The 27,948-nt window shown below is 43.4% G+C and overlaps 1 protein-coding gene across 6 annotated transcripts in view; it reads left to right on the forward strand.

Moving 5' to 3' along the window:
- ZNF469 (zinc finger protein 469) overlaps window positions 1-27,948 on the forward strand; it is a 278,243-nt gene that overhangs the window by 92,693 nt on the left and 157,602 nt on the right. For all 6 annotated transcript variants that reach the window (XM_081202588.1, XM_081202586.1, XM_081202591.1 and 3 more), the window contains exon 3: window positions 17,554-17,620. The gene's annotated coding sequence lies outside the window, so the exon portion shown is untranslated. The remainder of the gene's footprint in view (window positions 1-17,553; window positions 17,621-27,948) is intronic.

Consider the following 27,948-nt stretch of genomic DNA (forward strand, 5'->3'; position numbering starts at 1 on the left):
TCTCAGTAATTAAATAAATTAAGGTGACAACATTGTTTTTTTATTATAAATATTTTTCTTCCTTTCATTTTATAACACATATTAACAGAGAAAACAATTCAAACAACAGATAAAGATTAAAGCAGAAAAAAACAAAACCATTAGACAAGCAAAGTTACATATGGGTTAAGTAATAAAGTCCAGGTCATAAAAGGGAAAAAAAGAATAAAAGTTGTCTTCACATAAAGAAAGGATATGAATGTTATTTGACAAAATTCTATACAATTTTGTTTCTGGATATTAGCAGCTTTGCAGTGTTTAATGAATAAGTAATTGGTTAGAGTCATCAGTTACAAATTCAACTAAGGTTCACAAAAAGGACATCCCTGCTGACCCAGGCAGCAGATTTTGCTGAGGATGTCAGTGTTCCCTGCTTAGAAACCAACCTGCCTTTATCTGTGCCCCTAAAAACCCTGCTGCCCTATGAGGGATGACTTAGGGTTCCTCGGACAACTGCCCTTCTTCCCCACTTTTCTTCCACTTCCTGTGCAGTCAGTTGCCATGCAATTAAACTGATAAAATGAGATTTGCCACAAAGAAGCTGTGAGTGATTAACAGCATCGGTGGGCAGGCTTTTGCTGAGCTGTTAAAACCCATTGAGCTAATGACTGCTTTGGGAAAGCAGTGAAAGTCATGCCTTCTTCCTAGCAGCAAAGATAGGTCACTACTAGAATTTAGTATCTTCAAAGCCAAATGGTAGGGAGGGGAAGGGAGGCTCCAGAAGGATGGACCTGGGTACAAAGTGTGAAAGAAATTTGATTGTTTGCATTTACTTCATTTGCACTTTTGAAAACAAAAGTGACACAAAACCCAGCCATCTGAATTTTGCAGTTCTTTGAATTTTGCAATGCAGTTCTCCAGCCAAGTGACATTTAGAAAAATGGAATGTGTGCATAAATACATATTGTTAAAAGTGTGGCGGGTCAGTCTGGATGATATCTTGGGTCCCTTCCAGGCCTGTAGTCCTATATCCAGTGAGGTTTAAAATCTATTAGAAGAGGCCGCTGAACTAGGCAGACAAGTTTCTTTGTAAAATAATGGCCTTAACTGGTTGGTTAAGTACTGCCATTTATGTGTACACAAGACATGTTGTCATAGAGATAAATGGGTGGATCTTTCCCTACCTGATTTGACTGGAGGCCACATCATCCTAGGCTGCAGAGCAAAAGACCAAGGAGGCACTGTGTATGAGAGTTTTGGCTGATGCTGAAAGCTGGAGACACATCTTGCTCTGCGCTGGACCCAGAGTGCCAGCTTCTGAAAAAGGTTTGTGGGAGCCCAATGCGATGTCCTTACATTATACATGTGAAGTTGCGAGGAGTCATGGAACGGAGGTGAACACAGCAGCAGCACAGCCCCCCCCCCGACCACTGAGCCACACCTCTGTCTATCTATCTATCTATCTATCTATCTATCTATCTATCTATCTATCTATCTATCATCTATCTATCATCTATCTGCAGTGACAAGGAAATGTGGAACACTGAACTTAACATTGAAAAATGAGAAATTGTGAGATACTGAAATTGGCAGACTTGCTCATCCATAGCTGAGCAATGGCCGAGGCTGAAGATGAACTCATGCTTTCCTCTGCAACTTACACCATCAAAGAAAGGTGTGTGGGGTTGCCTCAGTTAGGGCATAACTACTCAACAGAACCCATTCCCTCCTTGCCCCGGGGAACCCTCAGAGCTATGAAGGAAGTGGCTGTGGATCTTGGACAGAGAACCCTTCACGCCCTTCTTTTGGGTGAAGCCGCAACAGTGAAACAGGAGTAAGCCTAACCCATTTTGTACAAAACCTCATTTTCTCCAGGAGCGGCTGCAACTTTGGATGCCTCCCTTGGAGATGAAAGATGTGAGGAGCATCTGGAAGCTTCTAGGACTCCGGGTGCTCTGGTTGAAGATTTATGGAGGGCAAACAATTGAAAGGCAGATTTCCACCATTTCTAGCCAGGAGGCTGATTACGCTAGCAGGGGAAAATCTTTGTAGTTGCTTCAGAAATAAGGCTGCTAAAAAAAAATAAAAAATGCTTGGATGGATGGTTTGTTTGTTGGTCCATGTTTTTAAAATGATTTTTAAGAGTATCTCATTGTTAGGAACATAGAAATCTGCCTTATATCAAGTCACACCAGTGGTCTGTCTAAACTAGATTTTACTTAAATCATAATTTGAGTAGGGACTTGTGGACCTCTGTCTGCCCAGCCCAAGAGCTGAGCCAAAAGAGGATTCCAGAGCAATCTGAAAGACATAGCACAAAAAGAAAAGGGGCAGGAGGAGATGAGGAAAACAAACAAACTCAGGCACTTGTTCTTCGTTACATAACCCTTATAATAATTGGCTGGAATTGACGGAACCATGTGAAAGCACAACTCTCCTGTGTGACATCAGCAGTACAGAAAGAGGAAGGAAAGCTGCAAAATGATCCAGTTTAAATTGTGATTTGCTTTGTAAAGCTGAGAAGAGATACTAGGGGTTGCTGTTGTTTCCCTGCTGATCTCCTTCAAAATAATGGGGCTGAGCTTGTAATTGTTAAGTCTAATTGCATCCCTGCTAGGCTTTGTAGGTGGGATCAAAGTGCTCCCCCTCCCCCCCTCCCCCAATTTTCTTTTGCTGGGCTCAAGAGTTGCCAGCTGATCCGAGGCCAGTTCCCAATGGCTGCCATTAACCTTAAAACAGTCTCATATTGTTGGCTTAATGAGTCACCCTTGTATCAACAGAGAGGCCAGCCAAAGATATCATTTCTTCAAGGGGAAATTACTGGAAAAGACAATCCCTTCTTAAAATCTAGCCTCACCTCCCGCACTGGCACCCAGTAGCCAACCTCGGCCCTGACTTGGCAGAGCGCTATGAGGTTGGACGGGTGTTGTATGAGGGAAGAGGAACGAAGCTGCATGCAAAGGAAAATGGAGATTGCCCCCCTCCGTCTTTCTTAAAATATACTCTGATGTCACCCACTCCTTGGGTGAGGAGCATGTTTTGTGTCTTGAAAGGGAAGGGGGAAATATATGAAGATTGCAGTGTGTTCCCCTTTGATTAGGGCTTTGCAGGAGAGAAATGTCTGCCTCTCCTTTAAGAGCCAGTGTGATGTAGCAGTCAGAGTAGACCAGAATGCAAATCCGTACTTGGGCATGAAACTCATTTGGGTGACCTAGCGCCAGTCACCACCTCTGGGCCTAACTTACCTCACAAGTTTGTTGTGGGGATCAGATGAGAATAGGGAGCACTGTGTACACCACCTTGAGTGGGATATTAATGCAAATAAATAAGAAAAAGCAAAAGAAAAATAACACAGTTGCCTCAGTCCAATGACCCATCTAGTCCATCATCCTGTTCTCACAGTGGCTAAACAGATGCCAGGACACAAACACAACAGTACTCCGTGCCCCTGCCATGGCTTCCAGCAACTGGTGTTGAGAAGCATTGCTGCCTCTGACAGTGGAGGTAGAATGTAGCCATTGTGGCTAGTAGCCACTGAAAGCTTCCTCTTTCATTAATGTGTCCAGTCCTCTTTAAAAGTCATCCAGGTTGGTGGCCACCACTGCCTCCTCAGGAAGGGAGTTCCATAGTTTAGCTATGTGCTGAGTGAAGAAATCCTTCTTTTTCCCTGTCCTGAGTTTTCCAACATTCATCTTCATTGGATGCCCATGAGTTCTGGTGTTACAAGAGAGGGAGAAAAACTTTTCTCTAGCCTCTTTAGAGGGGGAGAAAGTTTCTCTTCTCTACGTTTCAAGGCTAAGCTAGCAAGCTGAAGCTGCTGCCCAATTAACAAAACCCCTAAGCCCCATAGCTTCTCCCATAGCTTTGTCAAAATGAGTATATTAGAAAAAAATGTATTCACTCAGTTGATTTCGATTATGAAAAATGACTAATAAGTGAGACAATCAATTTCTGTTCCTGGTTTATTTTATTTCAGAATTCTCTGACATCCCTATTGACAACATAGCATAGGACAATTATATTTTCCCACCATACCATATGTTTAGCCTGGAGAAGAGAAGACTTGAAGGTGATATGCTAGCCATCTTCAAATACGAAGGACTGTTACATGGAAGAAGGAGCAAGCTTGTTTTCTGCTGCTCCAGTGGGTAGGACCCAAACCAATGCATTCAAATTACAAGGAAGGAGATTCTGAGTCAACATTAGAAAGACCTTTCTGGCTGTAAGATCTGTTCAAAAGTGGAAGCGACTACCTCAGAAGATGGTGGACTCCCATTTGTTGGAAGTATTTAAACAGAGGCTGAATGGCTATCTGCTAGGGAGTCTTTAGCTGTGATTCCTGCATTGCACGGGACTGGACTAGACCACTCTTGAGATCCCCTCCAACTCTACAATTCTATCATTCTGAAAATTGCCTCATTGCCTTTTACATCAGTGGAGGACAACTCATGACAGAATGAGTGGGTGAATGCAGCATCATAATCAGGGTAAAAGACTGACAGCAGGGCCATCCAGGCAGGACTATGGGGCAGAGATCCAGAGCACCCTACTCAGTAGAATGAACAGGAGAACTCCCAAGCATTGTAGGACTGGCACACCACAGAAGGAAGCAAGTGAAGTAATACTGTACACATGGCTGTCTAAACAGACACCCCCCCAAGACCATTAAGTCCAGGATCCAAAGCTACCAAACAGCGCCACTGACGAATGGTGGGGCATGCTAATCAAGATGTGGTGGGGCATGCTAATCAAGAGAATGGTGGGGCATGCTAATCAAGAGAAAGCGCAAAGAAACGGACTTCACAGGGAAAATTCCCTCAGAGATGCTGATGCATCATTCCAGAGTTTCTTCCTTCTGGCATCTGGTTGGTTTTAAAAGTGGGTCACTGTGTGTGTGCATGGGTTAGAGGACATCAGCAGTGGTGCACTAGGGACATACCGGAGGTCCCTTTAATCCGGCATCCTGCCTCTGATGTTGCCGGTGTTGTGTGTTTAAGAACATGTAAACTCTCCATAATGCACCTAATTGTGCAATATTCCCCTATGGGAGAGGCTGCTTCCTAGACCCAGCTGGCGCATCTGTGCTCCGTGCGTGAGCCTCATCTTGATCTAATATTCGCTCCTTGGCTCTTCCAATAATGAACTCAGAGCAATTTCCCTCATGCTTTCACCTTTTAAACATGCTCTCGTGTCTTTGAGTGCACTTTCCGTCCGTCTGTCTCCAGAAGCTTTAACTTGTCCAAGAAGTAAAACACGCTCCCTGGAGGTCCCAGGCTCTCTAGCAAAGAGAGCAACGAGGGAAGGAAAGGCGAGTTTGAAGGTTGAGAGATGGGCTTCCTGGACACGAAAAGATTCCCCTCTTTTGTCTGCGCAGCCTTGGCGTTCAAATGAAGTCAATAACTCTGTTTGAAGGGCTGCTGCAAGATGTTTCCATAATTGGGGTTTGGGGGTGGGGGTGGGGAGAAAGAACAGGCTGGATAACTCAGAAGAGCATTTGTAGCAGGACACGGGGTCAGAACAAGGTCAGTTCTTTAGTTGCATCTACAGTGCAAAAGACAAGACACCCAAGGCCTGATTTGGGTGTTGAGGATGCTTTCTGTTCTGTTATGGCCACAATTAAAAATGGCTAAACAGACCCCCCGCCCCTCATGCGGATCTTATCTGATGTCCTTGTGGAGAGCTTTTCCTCTCTGGTGCAATCTCCCAGCCTGACCCCTGTCTCCTTCTACTGCACCTGATTGAACTTAATTCCCCAGTGGAGCTGTCCATGCTTCAGCTTCCTGCCTTCTGCTGCTTCTTTCATTGGCTCTTGGGCAATATATCAGGAGCACTGGAGGAGACTGGAAGTATCTACTCTTCAGTTGCCCCTTCTGCTTTAAATTATGACCCTGAAACATCTCCTTGTCTCCACATATCACAGATTTCATCAGGTTAATTCTATCACCAAATAGTCTCACAGTTCATTCTGTTGTCCCGCAAACTGCAGTTAAAATGTGTACCTGCCTGCTAATGAAGCGGCTTTCTCCCTGCCCTCAGTTTCTTCCCCCTGCCATGTATTAATATTAGCAATTTCTGCAGTTAATTTTCTTTCAGTTTAGAAAAGTGCAGACACAAGAGCTGAATCTGGGAGTTGGGGTTGCCATTCTCTTTAATATTGGGGAAACCTTTAACAGAAGGGAAACTGCTGGCATTCTGCCTGGCACACCATCCTTTGAGAGCAAGGGCAACATTTCTCCCACTTTCGCTTTCTCATATATATTTTCTTTCTCCCCCTCTTATAACACTAGACCTCATGAACAACCGATGAAGCTAAATGTTGAAAGAATTCAAGACAGAGAAAACAAAGTGCCCCTTAACACAGCGCACAGTTAAACTCTGGATCCTACTCCCATATGAGTCAGTGATGGACACCAATGTGAAAGGCTTTAAAAGAAAATTAGACAAATTCATGGAAGATAATGCTGTCAATGCACTTGGAGACACAATGACTATGTGTCTACCTCCATTCTCAGAGGCAGCATGCTTCTGGATGCCAGTTGCCAGAAACCGCAGGAGGGGAGAGTTGCTGCTGCACTCAGGTCCTGCTTTTGGGCATCTGCTCTCACTGGGAGAGCAGGATGCTGGACCCCCTTTGACCAGGCTCTTCTTACATTTTTATGTTCTTAATTCAGTGGAACTTTCCCATGTTAAACTTGGTGTCAGTGCAACAGACCTAGTCAATGAGGTGGCACTGGATTATTGCAAGGAACAGAACTTCTGCACGTCTCTGCTGGGTGACTCATCATTGTTTATAGCAGGCTGCTTGGAGGACACTAATGGAGTGCAGAATTCTCTTACTGCAGTCTGGTTATTATTATTGCACCAATGTTGGGGGGTGTTACTGAGATCCCTAATCTTGGTTTATTTATGGAGTTGGCTTTAGTTGCTTAAAAAACCCCATTTCATCTGTGATTATGGCTGTCCTTTGTCAAGAGAAAGACTTTGGCACCGTCTTGCTTCCCTTTTGGATATTACAATCCTGGCTGTTTTGATATCTCTGACTTGAAGCCTCATCTTTAAGGGATGGACAGTGCTCATCAATTCCAGCCAGCCATCGGGGGAGACCAGGCTAAATTCCAAAAATGATTTGCAAATGTTCTCTTCATGTTTTCTCAATAACCTTAGCATATTCTGAGGGAATGCAGTGTACCAAGGTAGTGTTCTTGGTTTTTTTTAGCTTGATAAAAGAGGGACCATTTCTTAGTGGGGCAACCCCTCCTTTGCATGCAGAAGACCCCAGACTCATTTCCTGGAATCACCAAGTTTAAAAAAATAAAAATCAAGTAGGACATGATGGGGTAACACTCAGCTGGTCAGTCTAAAGAGCTGCTGCCAGTCAGAGTAGACCTTGGGATCAAAAAGGACCTAGGAGTAGAAGAGGCATTTTAAAAGTACAGTGGTACCTCGGAAGTCGAACAGAATCAGTTCCAAAAGTGTGTTTGACTTCCAAAATGTTCGGAAATCAAGATGCGGCTTCCAGTTGGCTGCAGGAAGCTCCTGCAGCCGATCGGAAGCTGTGAAAGCTGCATTGGACGTTTGGGTTCCAAAGAAGGTTCGCAAAATGGAACACTGACTTGTGGGTTTGCGGCATTCAGGAGTCAAAACATTTGAGTCACAAGGTGTTTGTTAACCAAGATGCGACAGTATAGTGCAAAAAAGTCTGAGACTCAGAAACAAAACATATGGGCATGTACAAAGTGTACATTCCTTGCCAATGAGGAATCTCTGTATTTAGTAAGCTAATTCCACAACACAACAGTATTCCTTAATTTTTCTTTACATTGTATGGTTCCTAGTAATGGCGACTGGTGATTAATAACTGTTGGTTATGTATTGATATTTCTTGACTTCACATTCTTATGAATTTGGTTTGGGGCTGATGGCAACTTTATAAGCTCATCAAGGCATCAATGAACTCAGAGGTTTGGGAAGCCTAGTGTGTGAAGATGGGAGAAAGTTTCAGAGACCTTTCCATCTGGAACCCTGATGTGCAGTATAAGGGGTCAATCTGTGTTGGTGTCTGTTAGGCTGTTGGATATGTGGGGGACACTTTGACAAAGCTTGAGGCTCAGGAGAGCAGGGGAAAGCTATTGAGCTCGAACACTGAGGATATCCAGGGTCCATGCTTACAAATTCCAAGGTGTACCTTTAAGTGGAGACCACTGGTGTCGCTTTAACCAGAGTTTGCTGCTCTGATCCTTAACTCTTATTGAATACTCTCACGCAGCACCTCTTTTGTTTCAACTTTTATTATTTTCAATTATAATTCAAAGCAGAAGCCTTCAGCATACTTAGTGGTGTGGACTACGCAAAATAAACACATTCACTTTCTTGTGACACTTACAATATCATAATTTTTCAATATGAATTAGCTGATAGTTTATTTTGGACAGTATCTTGGCTGCATCTGCCCTTGTAGGAGATTTATGCCAAATGCAATCTTTTTGATATCAAATATTACTAAGCAACTGAAACCCCAGATGGGCTTGGACAGGAGTGGCTGAGTAGGATTATATTGTTATCACATTCCCTACATTAGTAGGTGAGGAATGCTTAAAAACAACAACACAAAAACCTCCTCATATGTGTTAGTGCAGTTTAAATCAATGGGGGGGGGGAGTAGAATCTGGTATTGTTCAGATACCTTTCAGTCTCCCATTAGTCCTGCCTGAAATAATGTTCTGTGTGATCTAAAAGTTTGCCAGTGGGTTTTAGCAAAAACAGGGGACGCGGGTGGCACTGTGGGTTAAACCACAGAGCCTAGGACTTGCTGATCAGAAGGTCGGCAGTTCGAATCCCCGCGACAGGGTGAGCTCCCGTTGCTTGGTCCTTGCTCCTGCCAACCTAGCTGTTCGGAAGCATGTCAAAGTAGATAAATAGGTACTGCTCTGGCGGGAAGGTAAACGGCATTTCTGTATGCTGCTCTGGTTCACCAGAAGCGGCTTAGTCATGCTGGCCACATATATACAGTCAAGCTGTACGCCAGCTCCCTCAGCCAATAAAGCGAGATGAGCACCATAACCCCAGAGTCGGCCACGACTGGACCTAATGGTCAGGGGTCCCTTTACCTTTACCTACCTGTTTTTCTAAGAAGCACAAACATTGCAATAACCTGTGTGTAGCTGTTGTGAAACCCATAGAATTGTAAAGTAGAGATGGACACCCGAGTCCTAGACAGGCTAAGTAGAAGTGAACCCCATGGAAGCCAGAGGCACCTTTCTGGTGTGGGCACACAAATGGAACCCTTTCTGGTGTGGGCACACAAATGGAATCCCTGTACACAGGTAATTTGTAGCCCCAGAACATGTGCAGCGCACCTTGTGGATCTGTGTAGTGAGCAGGATTGTGTCTATGACGAGGACCAGGAGTTTAGGGTCAAGACTGTAGCTCAGAAGACAACCAACAAAAATGGATTTCATAAGTCCTTGTGGTTGTTAAGAGACTTCAAGCCTGGAAGGATAAATACACACTATCTGTTACACAGGGGTTTGAAGACCTTAACACCCTGGCTGCATTTGAACATGCTTAAAAAAATTAAATTAAATTAAAATTAAACACCAACTTTCTTTGGATACCTCTTTGGACATCTGGATGGCATATAATGGGATGCAGCTAGACTGGCAGAGAAAATGATTTATATGCTTTGTATATGCGACATAACATTGTGCCACCAGATGGCAATGTGGAATCCCATTTTTCTCTACCCGTTTTCCCTGTTTAAATTTATGCTTTAAACTGAAACACTTCTCTGATGTGTCTAGTTCCAGCCTTGATTTGTATGTGTAAACTTTAGAAGAATGTACTGGTGCTTATTGTATTGGTAATGGGAGCTCCCTGCCCCCCCCTCTCTCCATTTTGTTTTCTTCTTTAATAACTTTGATTGAAAAAAACTGTATCTCAGAGCACATGCTTTGCTCATGAAGAAGGTTGCCTCTCGTTTTGATCAGCATAATGAGTTGAAGATGGAGCTGTCTTTGAAGATGATCCAGAAATTGCAGTTAGCACAGGATATGGCTCCTTGACTAGAAACTGGTTCTAGTTGTTCGGGTCATATTATATATGCCTGTACTTTCTCATTCTCACTGGCTCCCAATCTGTTTCTAGTCCAGTTGTGACAGAATCAGGAGTGCCAACTTGGACCAATGACAGTGAGTGCCCGGGGCCATGGGTGCCATGCAGTGTGCATGGCCCTGGCACCAAAATTTGTGTGCCCAGCCCCTTCATGGGGAATTTTGTGGGTGCTCAGGTACCCAGTGCCCTAGGGGGTTGGCATCTATGCTCTGAATAGCCACTTATTTCCATACATACCAACCCAGTGCCCTGAGATCATCACTGGAGGCTCAACTCTGTGTACCTCACAAGCTGAGATATGGAAGGTGACTATCACTGGATTTACTCTGGCTGATTTGCAACAGATTGGCAAGGATTCTGGTTTAAGAAATAGCAGCAACAATATGACACACACATGCCCCAAATGTATGCTCTGAATTGAAGAGAGGTTGGGGTAACCAGGAGTGGGGTTTTGTCTGGAGGTTCTGCTCAGATCTAGGACTCAGAACAAATTCCTGGGCTCAGAATTCTCAAATTCTAAATTTATGTTGTGTGCTGCCTGAAATCTAGGAGAGCCGTTGCCACTTGCCAGGCTGTGTTGCCAGTATAGAGCTAGGTGAACCCAATAGTCTGGCTTGGTCTGAAGCAGGTTCTCACATTATGAGCATGAATGGGCAAAAAAAATGCTAGAAAATTGCCATGGAATTGTCACTGCAGCACAAACTTTAGGAACCTTTTAAAAAATAAAAATGCAGAAACTGCATTTTCTTCTTCCTGCCCCTTCCCATCTGCTTTCTCTGAATCAGTTTCCAGCTTGTAAATCTTATTCCCAGTAGGCTCTATACTAATTAGGTAACTAATAAAATTTAGCAAACACCAGGCATATTATGAGAGTGATTGCGTGATTGCTGAAATATGCCTCATTAACACGCGGCAGGCACATCCCTTTGCTACAAAAATAAGCAATCACAGCAAAGGCCTTGCAAGTGGCGGTGAGGATAATTGTCCTCCTTGCAAATGAACTTCAGAGGCCTGTTCAGCAAATGGATTCTTTGGCGATGTTGCACTTGGTGAGGTGTCTCAAAACGTGGCACCCTGGTCATGCACAGTCCCTATATGTGAGCAGGCGCTCATACTTTGGGCTTCCAGTTCAGACAACCATGGGCATTGTTTAAGGAATTGTTTAAGGAAGGAGGCACGACATTAGAGGTGAAGCTAGGAACATGGCCTCACCCCCATGTAAACATGGCAGTGCCTTACATATGAGTAATGTGTTGCCATGCAACCACTGGTCCATTACAGAGAGTTTAAGCAAACTTAATCTGTCCCCATCTAGCCCCTACCAACCTGTTTCCTTACTTGTAACCAGCCGAAGGGGGGCACTCCTGAGTGTCAGAATTGCCACGGTAAAACTCTGCATAGAGGAGGATGAGGCAAGACTAGAATTAGCTGGTTCTGCCTGTTGTTGGCTCTGCTTCTATCTACTGTGAACTCTCTGCCTTGTGCCGTACCAGTTCTAATAGGCAACAGCCACCGTTGCCATGCAGACTTTCTAGGGGTCCTGTTAAGATCTTACTTAAGAAGAGCCTGCTAGATGAGGCCAGTGGCTCATTTGATCCTGCATCCTGTTCTCACAGTTGCCAAGCAGGTGCCTCTGGAAAACCTGCAAGCAGGTGCGTTCTCCCCTCCTGTGGTTTTTAGCAAACTGGCATTCAGAAGCATTGCTGCCTCCAACCTTGGAGTCAGAGCATAGCCACCATGGATAATAGCCATTGATAGCCTTCTCCATGAATTTGTGTAATCCTCTTTTAAAATTGATGGCCACCACTGCTTTCTGTGGGTGCAAGTTCTGCAGTTTAACTGGATAGCTTTGCTTTCCAGCTCAAGTATACTTCCAGGGCTGCTTAGGTCTGCCTGATGGAAAGGTTCCCACATAGCCGTGGCAGGGGGAGGCGGGGGGCAGCAACCCACAAATGAACAGATAAATCACAGTTTGTGTATTTTCCACCTACCTTTTTTGTTTATTTATGCATGTCCTTACATCATTTTAACTGCCTTTCAGCTTAAAATACACTGCTCAACATGCCAGGGTATTGAAAAACAGCCGAATCAGCGCTCCTGATCTTTTTGACACATATATGTTTTGGAATTATTATTATTGTTTAAATCTTTCTGTGTATGCCAGAATTTGTACTATGTGTTGTGGTGAAGAATCAGAAACCTCAAATGGTGAAAAAATCGTTTTGTGTCAAATGCTTGTCCTTGAGTTTGGTAATGAAACTTTCAGACTTCTGTCATTGCGGCTCTAAATAAAATTAAATGTACCGTGTGCAGGGGAGACCACAAAAGCAGAATTTTTTCTTTTGGGGCGAAATGCTCAACAATTTGTTTAGCAGCTCCACTTAAACTAATAGCCATAATTGGGAAGTTGCCTCCTCCCCCAATCCAGTTCTCTGATTACTAATAAGAAAATGACAGATCTGTGTTCTTTTGCTTCTGAATTCTATTGGTTGAAATGTCAGCTGCCCTGCTGGGTCAGAATAAATATCCATTTAGTTGTCAGGATTCAGTCCTGTCAAAACGTAGAATCTGGAATCTCCTCAAGAGGAGGAGCCAAGGGAAAAGGATCTCTCAGAGGATCTCCGCACCACCAAGCAACGCTGAGGAGTTGGTCAAATCCAGGCATTCCTGGCCCAGGCCCAGATTAAGACCTTTAGACGCCCTTAAGCACTAGAAAGATTATGGTGCCTCCCATATGCAATTCAAAATAAAAACAATATTAAACCATTCAATAAAATTTTAACAAACAAAACATGAATTTACTGAAACACTTGACAAGATCAGATTTCCTCACACTATTTCATTCTATGTCAGTAGGATGCCCCTGTGGTTTAGGTGGGGATACTTAATAAAAAGCAGAACAGGAAATATTGGAGAGGAGTGTGGAGTAGTGCATAAAGAAGGCTAATGAAGTTCTGATTTTCCTCATGGTGACTACTTTGATGTTGTTGAGTTTTTATAAAAAATATCAAACTCTTTCATTCATTTGTTGTTGTTGTTTAGTCGTTTAGTCGTGTCCAACTCTTCGTGACACACACACACACACACACACACACACACACACACGGTGTCCCTGCTTTGACGGGACTCTAACCAAGAGTTTAGTCCGCCTATTGGGGACTAAATGCATTCATTCATTCATTCATTCATTCATTCATTTTTTCTCTCTCTCCCCACATCAGCTTTTGCCAACCTGGTGCCCTCTAGACGTTTTAAGACTGCAACTCCCATCAGCCACAGCCAGCTGGTTGTCAGTTCCTTGTTTTGGAAAGCCACACTGACATGATGTTTGTGAACTTTCTTGTAATAATAATAATAATAATAATAATAATAATAATAATAATAATAATACAGATCTCAGCTGAATGAGCTGATATTGTGACTCAGATTTCATGCAGCTGCTCCTACCTTTTCTGCCAGGGAAACTTGACAGAGAGAGTGACAGACAACCTGTCTTTTGCTTTGACTTTTCCGATAAAACACATGGCTAGTGAGGCAAAAACCCCACATCTTTTTTGGGGCCCACATCTTGCAGTCTTTGAACATGCTCCAATTTGAGAAGAAAGGGGGTGGCTATTGAATGCATGAGCCAAGCATGCAGAGTCTGTGTTTCAGAAGATAACAGGTCATTGCCAGGGTGGTTCTTTGCTTGAAGGAGGCAGTCTCCCACCACCAGGCAAATTCCTTGGCCAGCAGTGGCCTTGGTTTCTCCCGTTCCTTTGGCTAGTGCTCTGCCTTTCCAGATGTGAAGTGATGAGTGACTCACTAGCTGTCATTGTCCCACCTTCTCCAAGCTCTTCTGAAGCCTTCTCTGTCTGCCCTCTAGGGTCCATGTAACACCTTCCTACAGATGCAACTGGAATGGGGGTAAAGCAGGGGGCAAATCTGGTCCCTGGCTCATTTACTTCTAAACCAAAAGGAGCTGGTGTGTGTGTGGGGGGGGGGATCCAGAGAATGTTCTTTAGAAGCAATAATGATAAGATTAGTTATTAGGGGTGGGAAGAACTTACCCTGAGTAGTTTTTCATCTTTTTTTCTTCTTTGTTGAGCTGACTGGTGGCTGCTTTCAGATGAGGAGGCAATTTGGTTTGCCAGGACCACTGACTCTGTCACCTTGCCCTTGTGGAGACCTTGTAGGGCTGCATCTTCATTGCCAAGGCTAGGGAGATAGTAGACTTGCGGAAGTGGGTAGAGAGCAGTAGTGGGACTCTCCCCAGACCAAACCCATCAATGGCCCTTGCTTCATACTTCAAGTGTTTTTGTCCAACTGGAATGTGTCTTTGAACTCTGATCATGCCTCTTAGGAACATAGGAAGCTGCCTTATACCAAGTCAGGTCCATCTAGCTCAATATCCTCTACACTGACTGGCAGCAGCAGCTCTCCAGGATTTCAGGCAGAAGTCTCTCCAAGCCCTACATGGAGATGCCATTGGGGATTGAACCTGGGACCTTCTGCTTGCAAGGCAGATGCTCTACCACTGAGCTATGCTTAGGGCCTTTAAATCATGCCTCTTGCTTGCCCAGATGCAAGATAGAGAGGGATGTGTCAAGTGTGTGTAGGAACTAGCCTTCTGTAAAAAAGGTGATTTTGGGGGGGATAACCAGCCACAAATAACCAACATGCTTAAGCCTAATTAATGTGTGAAGGGGTTAATGCCATAGAGTAAGATTCCTGCCTCTCTCCCTCACCTTGGGTAATCAAGCCTATCGCTCCCCTTCAGTCTACCTGAGAAGCTCAGTGTGTAAAGAGGTCTGAGCTGGTTGCTCCAAGCTCAGCCCACATGGCTCTTACAAGATTCTCTTGTGTTCCTATACCAATAATTTGGGAACTTTCACCCTTGTAACAAAGCCAAGTTTTACTGCCTGTGCAACTTTTTCTGAATGTTGTGTGGAAAAAGCACATGATTCTGACGTTTGGAGAGTTTGTAAGTAAAACATTTGAAACTTACCAAACATTTAGTCTTTTTCTACGTTATGTAAGAGGGAAGCTTTGGAACTCACATGGACATATTTTAAAGGTCTAACTGCCTATATTTCCATGCTTTGCTGCATATTGTGATTTTAAATCTCCTGTAGCTTTCTCGCCAAAGAGTACTTGCCCCAAACCTAGATCTTGGAATCCTCCTTTTCCTATTTTGCCACCAACAAAATCTGCATTTTTTTTGCTCTGCCCTCTTTTACTTCTGGTCCTGCCCACCATGGACATGTGGCCATTGGAAGTTTGCCCATAAGGGAAAGTGTCCCTCAGGCTTGAAACAGCATTGCTCTGATGTCAGTGTTGCAGTACATTGATTGGGTGTCCTAACCTGGGCTGCTTGACAGCATTGACCTGTAAGCATAAAGTGCTCACTGTTGGCAGCTGCCTGATGGTGGAGGCCAGAAATTGTAGTATAGGCCACTTAAGTAAAACACTGATCTCAAGAAGAATCGACTTGGAAGCCAGTGTTCAAGAGCATGTGCTACAAAATGGTCTTCAACCAGAGCTCTCTCATCTAGGGACTGGGAGGGACCAGGCAATTCTTACACTCGAAGAAAGGCCTTGGCAAGGATATTTATAAGCCTTGTGTATTCAGCAGCTCTTGGAAGAGAATGGAGAGGCATGGCTCAGTCCTGGATCTAATATTTTTTGTGGCATCCCAAGTGCTTCTTTCTTCTTCATCTTCCTCATCCACAACTTTTCATGAACAATGTGCCCTAGCTGCAAAGCCTGGAATGGGATGTAGGACTCATCGGATGTTTAGAAGTCTGATTTTGGCTTGGGAGACCCATCAGCCTTTGTCAATAACTTCCATTCTCAAAGTTTACAAAGCAGCGGGAGTTTGTTGTTGGCTCTGCCAGTTAGGCCTGGCAGCCTCAACTGTTCCCGCTGCTGCTTATCACTTCTAGACTTCATTCAGTGCTGGCAGTCTCAGGTCCTCCATCTGGACACCAGATTTGGCTGGGACCCTTTGGCGGATGATGCATGAGGCGGAACAGAGTATGAGAGCCCTCCTAGCTCCCTCCTTCTCCAGCCTTGTTGGCTTCTGACAAGAGTGAAATCTGCAAAGTATTAGCAGATAGGGATAGGGACCCAAGGGGGACGTGTAAGGACAACAGCTGAGACATCAGTTAAAAGTCACAGCCAACTTAATCTTTGGGAGGATCCCAACGAGGAACCTTGAATGTGGGACCTAAGCAGATTTTGCAGGTTTTGTTTTCCATGTGATTTCTTCCACTGCCACCCAGTTTGGACTACAAGTTCTGGGGGGCCCTTGGGCAAGGGGCTTCCAATTGGTCCTTCCCCATTGTGAGTGGACCAATATCCTCCTTGCCCATTTGCTTGCCCGCTTCCTCTGGGCCCAGTCCACACAACCACATGGAAGGAGAGTGCAAGAGAAGGGGATGAGGAGGCTTTCTTTCTTCAGGCCTCAGGTTCATGCCCAGTTAAGCTGGAAAATATCCCCTGCTTGAAACCCTGGAGAGCTGCTGCCAGTCAGTGTAGGCAATACTGGTCTGTCTCTTTACTGCAGCTCCCTATGTTCCCAGGTAGATGGAAGAGAAGCAGCAGCAGAGTCTGGGGGTCAGTCATGGCCCCTCTGCAGGGTTGTGGGCATTGACAGGGGCCCAGCAATGCCAACTGCTGATGCTGGCTCTGTCTTGGGATCTGCTGCATGAAAGTTGTCCTACACCCTCTAGCCTGCTGAGGGCTAGCCTGCTGCCATTTGAGGATGTTGAAGTAAGGTTCAACAACCTCAAGGTGGCATCCTGCCCTTTGTTTGACTCATGCAGCAAAATGCTTTGGGCCAGCCCAGGGTTAAACTGAGTCAGATCAGACTATGGCTATTCTCTGTGACTAATACTGGCTGAAGGTCTTGCAGGTTTACATTTATTTATTGAAAAAAAGACTTTTATACTGCCTATTAGTCCCAACAAGGGCCCCTAAAGCTGTTTACACAAAATAACCAAGTCAAACACCATCAAGGAACATGAATTGAAACCCATGAATCAAAAGGAGCAGCGTTAAAACCTTCACTCAACGCTTAAAATGCCGCATGGGATAGGCATCTTTTCAGCGCTCGCGTAAAGGCCCTCAGGGATGAGGCTGATCTCACAGCTGGGTGTTGCCACAGAAAAGGTCCCATCTTATGTTCTCTCCAGCTGAATCTGTTCTGGCATTGGGACTTCTAACCAGGCTTTTGAAGGTTATCTTAGCCCATGAGGAGGTTCATGGTTTTTGAAGCAATGCAAAACCCTGGAAGTTCTGTTTACCAGAGGTGAAAATGTGATGGCTGCCCACCATGCTGCAAGCAGTGATTTGCTCTCAAAATGCCTTCAGTTATCCACCCATTGCCTGTTTGCAGAACTATTGTCTATTAAAACATATTTTTGTGTCCAGCGAAATATACATTTCCTATCTTTTAAAACCTTCTTCTTCTTCTTTTCACAGATGTCCCAGCACACATGCAAATCCAGGCATTTAAATATTTCTTGCTAACTGATGACAACTTTTAAAGGTAAGCACAAAACATCACTATATGAATTGTTTCTATTAACTACACTGTTTCAGTTATTTATTTCACTTGGGAGTGAAGATCAAGTGCAAAAGGGGGTAAAAATACCAGTTCTCTGGTCATACCTATTAGATAAAAGTCTTTGGTTGCAGAAATAAGTATATTCAGAGCCAAAGGCAATATGTGAATTGTGTTAATGGAGTGATAGAGATGGAAGCTGACTATGACATTCATGGTATTCAGAAATGACTGGAGACGTGAGACTCAGGTTTTCGGATTCAGTATGTCTCATGGCCTCTGATCTTGTGTGCGATTTGTGCTTCTGCCCAGATATGGGAGTTGTAAACCTGACTTCCATCAGCAGTGTACATCAGGCTGTGCTGTTAATAAAGCCTCAGGATGACGTGTCATTGTGGTATGTAAATGTGGGTAGGCACGAAGGTGTCACTAGGAAGGTGCCTTGAAGATAGGAAAGGTGGGGAGGCAGGTGGAGAGAAATTAATTCAGTTCACATCTTAATGCAAACCTACGCAATTCACAGTTCCTGAAAAAATACCAGAACCAAATGCAGTTATCCTTCGAAATTCACACTTCTCTGAATTTTGCAATGCAGTTCTTCAACCAAAAAACACCTATGAAAAATGTGTACGTTGGAGGGAAGTGCACACAACAATGGGTGTATTGGCATACTGTATTTGGAAAAATTCTTTGCAGAAATGCATATATTACAAAAAAGGATATGTTAAGAAAAATGCCTATGAAAATGCGTAGGAATGCATAGACTTTAGAATGGAGAAATTAAAAACTGAGCAAATCCGAAATTGTCAACTTTGTCCCTTCCTCCTTGAAGGCACTGAGCAATGGGTTGGCTGCCATAGCTTTGGTGTTCTGTTTCATGGCATTGCCTTGTTTTGCGCATCATCCATCCAGCTTGGGCAGTTGGCAGCAGGAGTTAGGATTGTTGGTTGTGGTCCAGAGTTAGCAGCTGTCTCTTTTTCTGTTATCTGGTGAAGATTCAGTTATCTCCCTACTACTTTGTATAGTGTTGAACCAGAGGAATTAAATCTTTGTGGGTTGCTTATGAACAGGGTTGATGTGCATCTCCCAGACTAGTGTGCAGATCAGAAGTTAGACTATTAACCAGCATTTGCACATCTTGATTGTTCCAGCGTAGTTGTTGGTTCAACGACAACAACAAAATCAACCTGCATTTTAAAAAGCACAAGTTTTGGCATGTATTTGCATGGAAGCTCAGTTCAGATATTGGAAGGAGCACACAGTTTGGAATGTATATTTGTATACAGAATCTAAGAAACATATTTTTTTTTTAAAAAAATAATCTTTTGAAATATAATTTGTTCTGAAACCTATTTCAAGAGAACATGTCTGTATGCATTTAAATGTGAATCTTTACAATGAATTTTTTTTGGTAAAGAAGTTGATAAATGCAGAAAAATGGGACAGAAGAGATTGACAAATGCATGCATGTAAAAGAGATGCAGATTGAGAATAGGCTGGTCAGTCTGTCTTAAGCTTCAGAGAATACATGGGCTCTGCCTGCTGTTTGTTCGCCTTGGCCCTTGATGGACCAAGATCACCGTTTCTACTACACCATCTTTTTGCCACCTCCAGGCATTTGTTACTTTTTAGTTTAGGGGAAAGGCGAGTAAGAGGTGACATGATAGAAGTTTGTAAAATTATACATGGCACGAAGAAAGCGTACATATAATTATTTATTTTCTCTATCTCTCATAACACTAGAACTTGTGGCCATCCAATGAAGCTGAATGTTGGAATATTCAGAAGGACAAATAAAAGAAAGTCCTTCTTCACACAGCGCATAGTTAAACTATGGACTCACTCCTACAGGAGGCAGTGATGGCCACCAATTTGAATGGCTTTAAAAGAGGATTAGACAAATTCATGGAGAAGAAGGCTATCAATGATTACTAGTCATGATGACTATGCTTTGCCTTCACAGCTGGAGGCAGCAATGCTTCTAAATACCAGTTGCTGGAAACCACGGGAAGGGGGAGCGCTCTTGTGGTCAGTTCCTGCTTGCAGGCTTCCTATGGGCATCTGGTTTGCTACTGTGAGAGCAGGTTGCTGAGGCAGATGGGCCTCCCTTCAGACCTCCCCCATCTCCCAAGTGCTACAGCAGCTGCCTGTGGGGACTGCGCTTGCTAGCTTAATTCCCACCATTTGTGCTCAGGTTAGATTCAATTCATTGATTTCCTGTTCAATGAAGCCATCATCCGTGCATATGCTGTTGCTCCTGGATGTGCAACAGATGTCAGAACTGTAACAAAGAGCTTAACTCTTGTGATTTCAAATCTGGTGGAAGATGGTGTGAGGGAAAAGTCTTCAGAAGTATTTCTCAAGAAACTATAGGGATACCTATGGATTGTGGCTAACAACATGTGGACTTGGTTTCACATACCAGCGGTGGGTATGCAATGGAGCCAGAGTAAAGGGTACTATATACACAGCTTCTATCTGCAGTTCCAAGGCTTACTACATGGGGCAGCTCCACACACAGATCCTGGCATCTCCTGCCAACTTCTAACTCCTGCAATTTATTTCTTCCATTTAACTGTACCGGCTCAATTGCACCATGATGCATTTTTTAAAAAAATGCTATGGAAAAGCAATATGTGCCACTTAAGAAGGGCAAAATACAGGAAGCCATCAGCCAACTAAAATAGTCTTGCGAAAGGATCCAGTAAATTTTACAATGTCTGGCTGCCATTTTTAGAATCTGAAACCAAAAACTATAACATAATACTAAGCTAGGCAGACTGTAATGAGTGGATTTTTGGAATGTGTTCCTCAGGTTCAATGTTTATTACCATTTCATTTTTGCATTGTTTTTCAATTTGAATTTTGCGGCAAATTAGAATAATGAAGTGGGTTTTTTTGTTTTTTTTTTAAAAAATAACAATCCTATTTTTAGCAAGAATTAGCCAGCTATTGTGTTGAAAGTATCCTGGATTTTGTAGCTTCTATACCCCAAAGGCAGTTGACCTGGAGGGAATGTATGTATTTGCAGTGGGGTGCACGTGTGTGTGTGTGATCGTGTTCATTGTGTAAAAACAGACAGAGAGGCAGAGGCACCGGCATGTGCACTGAAATAAGTTTCTTTGGTTTCTACCCTGCTTTACAGTCAGGATTGATTCCCTAAGCAAATTATAAAGGAAACCCACACAAATTGATATCAGCACATCTTGTGTGTTTGTGTGTAGGGGAGAATAGTTCTGACCCCTAGCATTTGGTGATGCTATCCAGGTTCCAGGGATGTGGGTGGCGCTTTGGGTAAAACCACAGTGCCTAGGGATTGCCGATCGTATGGTCGGCGGTTTGAATCCCCGCGGCGGGGTGAGCTCCCGTCTTTCAGTCCCAGCTCCTGCCCACCTAGCAGTTCGAAAGCACCCCTAAGTGCAAGTAGATAAATAGGTACCGCTTTATAGCGGGAAGGTAAACGGCGTTTCCGTGTGCTGCTCAGGTGCTGGTTCGCCAGAGCAGCTTCGTCACGCTGGCCATGTGAGCCGGAAGTGTCTCCGGACAGCGCTGGCCCCCGGCCTCTTAAGTGAGATGGGCGCACAACCCTAGAGTCTGTCAAGACTGGCCCGTACGGGCAGGGGTGCCTTTACCCTTTACCTTTATCCAGGTTCCAGTGCTGAGTGAAGCTGATGGGAGTCAGATGTCCAAAACAACTGAAGAGCTAGAGGAATTGCTCTAGAGAAATAATAATAATAATAATAATAATAATAATAATAATAATAATAATAATCCTTCCCAGAGAAGGATCTGGGTTGAGTGGTGTCAAGTGGGAAGAGGGCTGTTGCATTCGTGTCCTGCCTGCAGGCTTCCCCTGGGGGCATCTAGTTGCCTCCTTTGAGAACAGGACTTTGCTCTAGATGGGCCACTGGCCTGATTCACCTGCAGGATCATGTACCTTCAGACCATTATTATTGTTCCTTATTAAGCTCTTTAGTTCTTTTTTGCCAGTGCAACCTGGAATCATTAAAATTATCATAAAACAAAGTATAGCAAAATACAAAACACATCCATATTTTTCAAAGGCAGGATTAAAAGATTCCACCCGCTAAAGTTGGTGTTATATGCTGAAACCATCTTGCCCCGGTGAGCAATCTGGCTGCTGAGTTCTGCACCAACTGCGGAACGGTCTTCAAAGGCAGCCCTGTGTATCATGCGTTGCGGCAATTAACCTACAGGTTACTGGAGTGTAGTGACCAGAAGTGGCAGAGAAGGGTCTGTCCCTCAACTGCTTCCTGGGACCATTTCAAGCTTGAACTTTGAACTCAGGACTTCCTTATGCAAGCCATGTGCTCTACCACAAAGCCAAAAAGACAGGAAGGCGCGTGGAGCTGTCATTGAAACCAAAGGGGTTTCCAATATCTTTATTTCATTATTCTACAAGATATATGTGTGTGCGTATGTGTCTCAGATTGCTTTATGGTTTGATGCTGCTTGTTTTAAAGCCATTCAAGGCTGGTGTGCCGGCAAGGCTGGGTGCCAGCCAGGAAATTCCATGAAACTAAAGATGGACCCTGTACAAACAGCCTAACATGCCTCAGATGTCTTTTAAATATCGGAAAATGGAGGGTAATAAGGAGCACATGGGCGCTGCAAATAATGAGATTATTAACAAATATACTGAAATAAAGACATTTGACTGCACCATTTAAGCAACAACAAGAGCAACACCCTGCAAGGCTCCCCCCTCCCACCACGTTTCATCTGGGGTTACTTTCTCTTCCTCTCTGCTTCTCTCTTTAATGGGGATTCTCACAGTTTATAGCTCCATAATCGCTTGTAGACATATATATTTAGATGTTCCTTCCCTTGCAGACAGAAGAAAGCTGAGTCTAGCACAGAGAATTGCATAAAGATGGAGTGGTTGGAAGCGATTCTAGTAAAACAGAGAGTGGAAAACGAGCCCTGGGTCTGAAATGGAGAAGAGGGTCTTCTGGAAGGAAACAAGTGAACCAAGTGAAAAGGAAAACATATAAAGGATGGAATAAAAAAAATTCCTTAAAGTAGCACCTTAAAGACCAACTAAGTTAGTTCTTGGTATGAGCTTTCGTGTGCATGCACACTTCTTCAGATACACTGAAACAGAAGTTGCCAGATCCTTCTATATAGTGAGAAGGTGGGGAGGGGTATTACTCAGAAGGGTGGTGGGAATGGGAGATTGGCAGATAGCTGAGATGAGCCTGTTGACGACTCTTAATGACTGTAATAGGTCTTACAGGAAAAGGCAAGGGGTGAGAAGGTGAGAAATGGCTTAGTCATGTATAATGGGATAAGAATCCAATGTCTTTGTTCAAACCAGGTCTCTCCATGGTTTTAAGTTTGGTAATGAGTTGCAATTCAGCAGCTTCTCTTTCCAGTCTATTTCTGAAATTCCTTTGTAGTAAAACAGCTACTTTGAGATCTTGTATAGAATGTCCTGGGAGATTGAAGTGTTCTCCTACTGGTTTCTCTGTTCTGTGATTCTTGATGTCAGATTTATGTCCGTTTATTCTTTGGCGTAAGGTTTGGCCTGTTTGTCCAATATAGAGAGCTGAAGGACACTGTTGGCATTTGATGGCATACACAATGTTAGACGATGAGCAATTGAATAGTCCCGAGATGGTATGTGTGATGTTGTTGGGGCCAGTAATGGTGTTGTCCGGGTGTATGTGGCAGCAAAGTTGGCATATAAAGGATGGGTGAGAGTTCAGCAACAAGCCCATGGCTGGAGGCTGCAATGCTTCTGAATGCCAGCTGCTGGAAACCACAGGAGGGGACAGGCTCTTGTGCTCAGGTCCTGCTTGCGGGTTTTCCTACAGGCTTCTGGTTGGTCACTGTGAGAAAAGGATGCGGGACTAGATGGGCCATTGGCCTGATCCAGCAAAACCTCCTTATGTTGTTAAGATATTATTATACAGAAATGAACTTTATTGCGTTCTCAGTCATCTAAGAGTGAGGGCAATTAAGGCAAGAGTTTCTAACCATAAAAAACCTACATAGGATGAGATGTTACATAAGACAAAAGCCATATTGCACTCTCTGTAAAAATGGAAAGAGAGACCTAAGTCCATTAAAGAGTCCTGCACCTTTACCAGGCGAGTTTAAAGATGTTCCCATCAAAATCTCTGTAGCAATTAAAATGGCTTCGTCTTCACCTTACGGCTTTCATTGGCTTCATTCTGCTGCTTTTATGGAGCAACTGCTTTCTTTTATTCTGGTTCTTTGGCTTTTTTCCATTGTCAGTTTAATTTTTTGTTGTAAGCATCCTTGAGGATCTTTATAATGGAAAGGTGAGGTTCTAACAACAGTGGTAAGCAAACCAATGGTACCTTCACATTGTCAGTCTGTGACCTCCTTTTCTAGTCAGCAGTGGGTGTCCATCAGGTTGCCAACCTAAGATTCAGGGAACAAGTGAGACCATTCCAAAGTGGCTTATAAAATCTTCTTGAAGCCACCTAATCAAGCCAGTATGAATCTGGTTTGATTCAGTGGATCTTGATCTATAAGTAGCCTTACAGGAAGTCCGCCTTCCTCTTTTGTAAATAGATTGAAGCAAAGACATTGCAAGCTAAAGTCTGGAAAGCTTTTTGTAAAGGATTAAATCTCCATCGGTTAAAATTACTAAACCCCCCTTGGAAGCAGGAGAAGAGGGGGGAAATTTTAGATCGCCTAAGCCTGCAGGAGAGAGAGTGAAGAAAGATAAATTACCACCGTTTTGAACCTGGGAATGGGCTGCCAGTAAGATCAACGTTTTGGGAAAGTTCATTGACTGAATAAAACGTATGTTGACAGATAGTTAAATAAGAGAAATATATTGTTTCCATTGTTTCCTTTTGCACTTAAAAAGGAGCAAAAAGGTAACTGAAAATCGAAACTAACTTTGTTGCTGGATCTGTGCTTAAAAGGACAGATACAAATAGAAATTGTTTCCCCTAGAGGGAGCTTTTGAAACTGTTGCAGGAGTGGAGCTGGGGAATTTTCCAGCTTCAGAGATTAAAGACCGTGAGAATCAGAGATTGACCTTGGACAAGAATGTTGACAGAAGAAGCCTTAGTGATTGCATTTTGCAAGACAAGTGCTTTATTGGAACAGCTTCATGAGAAGATGGATGTGATGATTATTAAAATTGACAATTTGGGACAAAAAATGACTGATTTGGGACAAAAAGTGAATACCTATACAGAAACTACTCAGGAATTGATTCAGGAATCTGTTTTGACATGGCAAGTTGTGGAGAAGACGAAGGAGAAAGTTGTTGCTGAACCTCAAGTAATTCAAGTGGAGAGAGCCCCGGCCTTACAGAGGCAATTTGATGAACATAAGCTGTTGCCTTTTACGATTGAATCTAGAGAAAGGCAGATTTGGTGGGATGGAGCCCCGCTTGGATTGGAGAAGGAAAGTTGGATAGATCCCCTTATGCAGGGATGTTCTGGCTTTTGGGATCTGGATTTGGGTCAGGGGGAGATTGGAGTTGTGGGGGCCTTTAGCTTTGGAGGGACTCTGAAACACGCTCTGAAATATCTTTTGGACAGTTCTGACTATGGAGAATGGGCTGACCTGTCAAGAAGGAATAAAGACATTGTTAGGTTGGAGTTTCCCTGAGATCTACTCCTCAGTGCCAAAGGAAGGAAATTAAGAACAGAAGATCTGCAGAAGGGACATGGAAAAGAGTTAAGAGCCTCGGACAGAAGATCACCAGGTTGATGGACCATATGGAATTGATAGAAAAGACTGACAGAATCCGAGACCAGGGAGAAGAGACGGTGGAAGAAGATTGGAAAAAAAGTTTAATAATAATAATAAATTTATTTAGAGAAATATTGCAAAATTAATGAGTGTTAGAAAAATGTTGGAATGAAATTATACGGCTTTAGTAGAAATGTTATAAGGAGTTAAGTATAAATAAGTTTTAGGGTTTTAATGGTAAGATAAGGTTAAAATAAATTAAGATAATTAAATGACAGAAAACAGTGAAAGATGGAAAGGATTTGCTGGAATAATTAATAACTAGAACACAAAAAGGGAGGTGTGAGGAGGTCGATGAAACAAGTTAATGAAAGATAAAGATATGGAAATATTGGATGTGTTTTTGAATTGTTTTTGCTTTTGTTTTTGTTTTGATGTATTGTGTCTTTTGTTTTTTTTATACAGTGGTACCCCGCAAGACGAACGCCTCGCGAGACGAAAAACTCGCAAAACGAAAGTTTTTTTCGTTTTCGAGTTGCCTCGCAAGACGAATTTCCCTATGGGCTTGCTTCGCAAAACGAAGCTTGCCCCGCAAGCTCCGGGGACAGCGGGTCTTCCCGCTGTCCCCGGACCTCTTTTGAAGCAAGGGGCGGCGTGGAGAAGCGATCTCCCCGCAGCCCCTTGCTTCAAAAGAGGTCTGGGGACAGCGGGGAAGAAGCGATCTTCTCCCCGCAGCCCCAGGTCCGGGGACAGCGGGAAGCACTTCCCGCTGTCCCCGGACCTCTTTTGAAGCAAGGGGCGGCGGGGAGAAGTCCTCCGCTGTCCCGGGGTTTTTTAAAATGCTGGGGGTGGGAAGAAAAGCCCTTGTCCCCCCCCAGCCTTCAGAAGAGGTCCGGGGACAGTCTGTCCCCGGACCTGGTCTGAAGGCGGTTTCCCTAGGAACGCATTAATTGATTTTCAATGCATTCCTATGGGAAACCGTGCATCACAAGACGAAAAACTCGCAAGACGAAGAGACTTGTGGAACGAATTAATTTCGTCTTGCGAGGCACCACTGTATGTACTGTAATGTATTGATTTGTATTGTTTACTTTTTCTCTTTCTTTTTTACTTCTTTCTGTAATTCTTAAACTTTTAATAAATATTATTTTTTAAAAAAATATATAAGTAGCCTTAAAACAACGGAATTCTATCCTGAAATGTCAGTGGTGTGTTTCACAAATGACATCATTCTTCTGACAAGTGTTACAAATGACATTTATTTATTTGTTTGTTTTATTTAACAAGACATACATGGCTGCTTAATCACCCCCCCAATCCCTCTAAAAGAGCAATCCTAATCATGTCTACTCAGAAGTCAGCCCTATTGAATACAATGGGGCTTACTCCTACAATGGGAGGTTTAGGGTGGCATTCAAAGTGGTTTGCATAAAATAATATAAAATGTTCACAAGAAAATGTTGATAAAATCAACTGGCATTTAAAAGAAAGGAGACATAACAACACTGTCAAAGCACAGATACAACCAACAGTTCTACAGAACAAATATGCATCATAAAATTACATGTCTAAGTAAGCTTGCCTGAACAGAAAAGTTTTTAGCAGGCATCGAAAACAGCACAATGAAGTTGGCTACCTCATATTAATGGGCAGAGAGTTCCAGAGAATAGCTGCTACCATAACAAAAGCCCGATTCCTCGCAAGTGCAAAAGGAATGTTATACAGCACTTGTCCATAATGCTGGTATTAGTGTTATTTCTAGGAAATTAGAAAGGCTATTTCTGAAGAGCACCTTGTCACCAGGTTTTCATGCCCTTTATCTGAGCCCTGAATCATGAGAACTAAGTGGGAATTGGAGAGGACGAGAAACATGATTTTAGCATTACCTCGCTGGCCTTGAGTAAGTTTTTTATGGAGCAATTTTCCTTTGGACAGCACACTTGTAAGGATCATCATTACATCTGCTTGCTCCAGATTGTCCCGGAGAATTTAGTTCTTCCTTTTGATAAACTAATAGTTTTCACGTTGCATTAGTATTGGGGTTTTGGAAAGGGGTACGGAAATGGCAGATGTGCCAAAGGAAAATAAAAGAATAGATTTGTTGGAAAGAGGCCTCCTTTGTTTGACGGAGACCTACAGATGTTGCAAGCCATCACATGGGCTTGCCTATCCTGAGTTCTTTCCCAGCAGAAAGGATGAGTAGTTTTGCAAGAGAGGTCATGATGATCCTGCCTCCCATATATACTTTCTGGCCCCACTACTTTGTAAAGACACAAAATTTCAAGAGGTGTACCCTTTATCTGATTGATGACTTCAATTAATCTCTTAAAAGCCATTTTAAACAACGAAAGAGGTGCATCTGACTAATCAGGCAACATATCTTTTTTAAAAAATGCTTATTTTAAAAAGAAGCACTTATATGCTTAAAAATACTACTACTACTACTACTACTACTACTACTACTACTACTATTTTGGGACACAGGTGCGGCTGTGGGTTAAACCACAGAGCCTAGGATTTGCCGATTAGAAGGCCGGTGGTTCGAATCCCCGCGACGGGGTGAGCTCCCGTTGCTCGGTCCCTGCTCCTGCCAGTTCAAAAGCACAAAG

The sequence above is a fragment of the Podarcis bocagei genome (genome assembly GCF_964188305.1).
Source record: "Podarcis bocagei genome assembly, chromosome: 7".
NCBI classification, from domain to species: Eukaryota; Metazoa; Chordata; class Lepidosauria; order Squamata; family Lacertidae; genus Podarcis; species Podarcis bocagei.